A 6,799-nucleotide genomic window follows, 5' to 3' on the forward strand; every position below is an offset into this window, starting at 1 on the left:
AAATAAATAAATAAATAAATAAATAAATAAATAAATAAATAAATAAATAACTTTTTAAAAATCTTTTATTTTAAGTTCAGGGGTACGTGTGCGGGATGTGCAAGTTTGTTACATAGGCTGCTCTCCTAGACTTAAAGGGGAGAAAAAGACAAGGAGGTTTAAACTGTTTGAGAAAAAATTAGAGGCATGGAAGATAAACCAGAGGAACCTGTTGTGAAATTCCTAAGAAAAAATAGAGCAGATGAAAACAAATAATGTTTAAAACCAAAAAAGAAACATTTCCTGAAACAGAAGTTTTAGGTCAAAGATACTTACACACGCATGATTATAGCAGCACAATTCACAGTTGCAAAATTGTGGAACCAACCCAAATGCCCATCAATCAACGAGTGGATAAAGAAACTGTGATATATATACAATGGAATACTACTCAGCCATAAAAAGGAATGCTTTAACGACATTCACAGCTACCTGGATGAGATTGGAGACTATTATTCTAAGTGAAGTAACTTAGGAATGGAAAACCAAACATTATATGTTCTCACTGATATGTGGGAACTAAGCTATGAGGATGCAGAGGTATAAGAATGATACGATGGACTTTGGGGTCTTGGGGGAAAGGGTGGGAGTGGGGCGAGGGATAAAAGACTACAAATAGGGTACAGTGTCTACTGCTCTGGTGATGGGTGCACCAAAATCTCACAAATCACTAAAGGACTTACTCATGTAACCAAATACCACCTGTACCCCAATAAACTATGGAAAAATTAAAGAAAAAAAGATAAGTTTTAGGTCTTTTGTTCATAAACAGTTCACCACTAGGTAAGAACTGTGGCAAAATAGATACCTTATCTAGATCCAAGGATATGTTTTGATTTCCATACGTAGCAGGATATTTCTAGACTTTTCCATAGAAGAAAACAGATTACCTAACAAGGAATAAGGATCTGACTGCCACTGGCCTTCTGCTCTGCAGTCCTATATGTAGAAGTCCGTGGAACAATGTTCACAGAGCTCTGAGGGAAATGGGTTAAGGGTCAGAAGTTCTACACACAGACGACCATTGCACAGGCATGAAGGTTAAAAAGACATTTGCCATTATGTGAAAACGAAGAAAGTACACACGTCTCTAATTTTGTTTGGAACAAGAAATGTGATTTAAGAAATTCTCTCAACAAAGAGTTAAAAATAAATGACTGCAAGGATGAGGGAGACACAGTGTATACAATACAGTGAAAAATAATGAACCACAAAGACCCATAAAGTCTAATTAATTCTTGATACTGAATTGCTGATTCCATTACCCATGGAAAGTTGAAAAACTGGTCAAAAACACGACCCCAAACTTTCAAAGAATGGATAATTTCTGTGTTATCTGTGGTTTTCATAGGATAAAATAATATGGAGACCTTGCCAAATCATTTTATGCATCACAGTTAGCTCCTTGAGGACAGTAATTACATCTGTCCTATTTATTTTTCTACTCTTCATAGCAATTACAGTGCTTGGTACACACTAAATACTCAGTAGGTATTTGCTGAGTATGGAATGAGTATTCTGACACCAAAATTTAACAAAGACAATGCAAAAAAAAATGATATAAATGAAACCATTTTTAATGTCTATTAGCTGATGAAAGCCAATGTGTATTAAACAAATAACACACATTACCCACCGGAATATTCTTAGGAATAGCAACATGGCACAACATTAGAAGAAGTCTTATTTTTAATGTTTTTATAATGGAGAAGTTCAAACCCCTATACGAAAATTAGAAAGAATAGATCATTAACTTCAGGTATTTTTATCCAGATTCAATAATCACCTTGTGGTATATCTTGTTCAGCCATGCACCTCCTCACTTCTCCCACTTTTGAATTATATTGAAGCAAATCCCAGATCACGATAGCATTTCATTTTTTTTTTCCAAGATGGAGTCTTACCCTGTTGCCCAGACTGGAGGGCAATGGCGTGATCTCAGCTCACTGCAACCTCCACCTCCCAGGTTCAAACGATCCCAAGTAGCTGGGATTATAGGCGCACACCACCACACCAAGCTCATTTTTGTATTTTTAGTGGAGACAGGGTTTCAACATGTTGGCCAGGCTGGTCTCAAACTCCTGACCTCGTGATTTGCCCGTCTCAGCCTCCCAAAGTGTTGCGATTACAGGCATGAGCCACTGCACCCAGCAGCATTTCATTTTTAAATAGTTTAGTGTGTATCTATAATAAATGGTAGACACTCTCTTTTTTTTCAAGATAAGGTCTCACTCAGTCACCCAGGCTGAAGCTTAGTGGCATGATCACAGCTAACTGCAGCCTCAAATTCCTTGGGCTCAGGTGATCCTCCCGCCTCAGCCTCCCAAGTGGCTGGGACTACAGGTGTGCACTACCACACCCAGCAAATTTTAAAATTTTTTATAGAGACCAGATTTTGCTGTGGTGCCCAGGCTGGTCTCAAACTCCTGGACTCGAATGATCCGCCCACCTCAGCCTCCCACAGTGCTGGGATTAGATTACAGGCATGATCTTTTAAGCATAATTAAATTACCAGCATCACATCTTTTAAATATTATGTTAATATCACCAACTCTTCGCTTACTATTCAGATTTATCCAAATGTCCTTTTTTTTTTCCTTTTTTTTTTTTTGAGACAGAGTTTCACTCTGGGCAATAGCCCAGGTTAAAGTGTAATGACGTGATCTCAGCTCACTGCAACCTCCACCTCCTAGTTCAAGTGATTCTCCTGCCTCGGTCTCCCAAGTGGCTGGGATTACAGGCATGCACCACCATGCCCAGCTACTTTTTTTGTATTTTTAGTAGAGGTGGGGTTTCACCATGTTGGCCAGGCTGGTCTCGAACTCCTGACCTCAGGTGATCCACCCGCCATGGCCTCCCAAAGTGCTGGGATTACAGGCAAGAACCTCTGCACCTGGCCCCAAATGTCTTTTAAATATATTTCTTTTTCAATTTGTTTAACTTAAGATCTTTAAAAGGTCCCTTATAATAAGTGGATAAATCTCTTTTAATCTATTTTTCCCTCTATTGCCTTTGTTTCCTTACTGTGTGTGTCTGTGTAAGAAACTGAGTTGTTTGTGCTGGGGAATTCCCCATGGCCTGCATTTTACTGATTGCTTTCCCATGATATGTGTCTCCTTTTCCTGCATACCAGAGGTTAGATGGAGAAACTTAACAGTTTTTTGTTTTGTTTTGTTTTGTTTTGAGACAGAGTCTCACTCTGTGACCCAGGCTGGAGTGCAATGCCACAATCTCAGCTCACTGCAACTTCTGCCTCCCGGGTTCAAGTAGTTCTCCTGCCTCAGCCTCCCACGTAGCTGGGATTACAGGCATGCACCACCACACCTGCTAATTTTTGTATTTTTAGTAGAGATGGGGTTTCACCATGTTGGCCAGGCTGGTCTCAAACTCCTGGTCTCAAGGGATCCACTCGCCTTGGCCTCGCAAAGTGCTGGGATTACAAGTGTGAGCCACTACACCTGGCCAAATGTTTTCTTTTAGCTGTAGTTAATGACTCATGATTCCTAAGTCCTTTTCATATGCCCCTAATAGTCTTTGATGGCTTCCTTGCTTTTTGGGATGAGAAGACGATTCAGGTTCAACTTTCCTATTTCCTGTGCCAGCCTGAGAATCAGCGATTTCTCCAAGAGCTCTGGTTCTTTTATTGGAAAATGATATTTAGATACCATAATCTGAGTGCTAAAGGTGTTCCTTGCTACTGAATTTGTCATGATTTCTAATCCCTTTTTATAGAAAATGTTAGAAAATACAGTTTTGTTCTTTTTTTTTAAGGTAAACTATGACAATTTCACACTGATACTTCCACCTTATATTCAGGTCTATAGTTTCCAGGTAACCTCAATAAATATACATTTGTAGCTTCTCAATATATCAGAAATCTTGATACTCAGTGACACTAACATAATTGATCATTTGATTTACTCCACAAATATACACACAAAATAATTTTGGAATAACAATACTAATACTACCTTCATCAATAGGAATACTAAAAGAAAAAGAAAAAAGCTTAAGATTCTAAAGAACTTTTCTTCTTATTCTTGTTTTTTATTTTTTGTTTTGTTTTATATTCCTTTTCTCCTTAGGGTAATTCCTGCTAGATATGTACAAATTATTGATTTTTAAAGTTAGTTGGGATAACTTCTCTCTTATAGTTATTTGGTTTATATATTTCATTTTGCTTTTGAATTTTGCTTTTTACCATCTTCTAAGTATAAAAATGCATGGCTCTAAAGTCAAATCTAGCCAAGTGCAGAGGCTCATGCCAGTAATCCCAGCACTTTGGGAGGCTAAGTGGGAGGATCACTTGAGCCCAGAAGTTCAAAATCAGCCTGGGAAATATAGTGAGACTTTATCTGCATAAAAATGTAAAACTTAAGAAAAAATTCCTCAAGCATGGTGGCACATGCCTATAGTCCCAGCTACTTGGGAGGCTGAGGTGGTAGCATTGCTTGAGTCCAGGAAGTGGAGGTTGCAGTGAGCCAAGATTGTAGCACTGCATTCCAGCCTGGGTAACAGAGTAAAATCCTGTTTCCAAAAAGAAAAAGAAAAAAAAAAAAGAAAAGAAAGAAATAAAAAGAAAAAATAATTTTAAAAAATCAAAGTCAAATCTACAAGAGAAGGTATATTTAATGAAATCTAATGTTTATCCTTGTCCCCTTCATCCCGTTACCTTCCTCACTTACAGATAACCACTTCTCAAATTTAGTGGTTTATCTTTCCATTTAAAAAATATAATATATGGATATATTCATATTCTCCTACCTAAAAGATAGCACACAATACACACTTTCTCCACATTGCCTTCTTCACTCAATGATAATTCCTAATGATTACTCCATAGTTGTACACAGAGATGGAGAAATCACATTTGAGTAAGTTTGGGGAATGTAATTTTGACAATATATTATTCACCAATTCATTTTCTCTGCCCCAGCCCTTTTCACTTCAGTAGATTTGCTCCAGACTTCTAACATTAATAAATTGTGAATAGGTCCAAGATTTTATGAGAGGCAGTATCAGAATAATTACATTACAAGTTAAGTTTGGATGCTGAGCCTGGCTCTTCCTCAAATGCCCTGCATAGTCCAGGGCAAGACCCTTCCTCCCTGACTCACAGTCTCCACAATTGTACAATGATCTCAGATTATTCTCAGCTCTTAAATTATCTGATTCTCATACAATATCAATATTCTCTTCAACCATGGGAGAATCACCAAGCAGCAAGGGGTAGGGCTAAAGGAAATTGAGCCAAGTAATATCTCGCCGTAAAACTGCAGCACAGACAACGCCTTCCTCCTCAACAGTCTGTGGAGCACTCTTATTTGCACACTGCACACTTTCCAGCAAGTCCGAGATGTATCTTTGCCAACACTATGGCCACCATGGTGCTTACTTGGGCACAGACAAAACTGGCTTCTGATGGTCTCATTATATTTGAAACAGGCAAAAGATGTCACTTCTGTCATCCAAAGTACTCACCCTCAGGGCCTCTGGAGGGAAACCTAGAGTCTTTAGCTGAACCTTTAAGATCTTCCAAAATCTTCATAGACCACTAACTTCCTTCTTACATCCTGTCCTCTAATTATACTACCCCAGCCCTTATTATCTACATCAATGACCAACCATACATTTTCAAACACGTTGCCTTTGAGCTGTTTTGAGTTTAGAATGCCCTCTCCTTCTCCATTTATTACCAGTGAAAATGCTACTATTTGGAGATCAGCTTAAATATCACTTTTTCTGAGAAGACTTCCTTGACTCTAAGTGAGGGCTAATGACACCTTCCTTTGCCTGCCTATAACATGTTGCTTCTAATGCAAAGGTAGCACTGACTTTACTCAGCCTTATTTGAATCATGGACATACCAGTCTCCTCCTCTAAACTATGAGCTCCTTAAAGACAGGCTACATGTCTGGTATACATCTATGCAATTGCCCCAATTGCCCACCATAGTGCTTGGCACACAGTAAGAGCTCAACAAATGTTTATTAAAATGAAAGAAATGTATCTCAGAAACCCCAGTTCTTGCTATATAAGCAAGAGACATAAGGGTAAATTTCTACCAAAAAACACATACAAGAATGTTTATAATAGCTTTACTAATAGCCAGAAAATGGAAATAGCACAAAAGTCTATCAACAGTAGAATGAATACATAAATTATATTGTACTTATTTAATGGGATGCTGCACTACAATTAAAAAAACAAGCTACTGATTTCTGCAGCAAAACTTGCAGTACATATGAAAACATGATACATCAAAAACGTGAATGTATCTCACATATTATGATGTATAAAAAGATACACACGAAGGATTATATACTGTATAATTCCATTCATATAAAATTTTTAAAAAGCAAAACTAATAGATGTTAACAGAAGTCAGAATAGTGGTTTCCTCTAGGAGAGAGGGAAGAGAAGGGAATGTAATTAAGGAGGGAAGTAAGAAGGGTTTCTAAGGTACTAGAACATTCTAATTTTTGACCTGGGTAAGGGGTGCATGGTGTGTATTTTCATATTTTTCCTCGAATGGTATGCGTATGGTTTTTTTTTTTTTTTTTTTTTTTTTTTGACAGAGTCTTGCTCTGTCGCCAGGTTGGAGTGCGGTGGTGCAATCTTGGCTCACTGTAACCTTCACCTCCCGAGTTCAAGCGATTCTCCTGCTTCAGCCTCCTGAGTAGTTGGGATCACAGGCATGCGCCACCACACCCAGCTAATTTTTGTATTTTTACAAAATACAAACCATTCTGTTGGCCAG

This window comes from Piliocolobus tephrosceles, chromosome 14 (genome assembly GCF_002776525.5).
Source record: "Piliocolobus tephrosceles isolate RC106 chromosome 14, ASM277652v3, whole genome shotgun sequence".
Lineage (NCBI taxonomy): Eukaryota > Metazoa > Chordata > Mammalia > Primates > Cercopithecidae > Piliocolobus > Piliocolobus tephrosceles.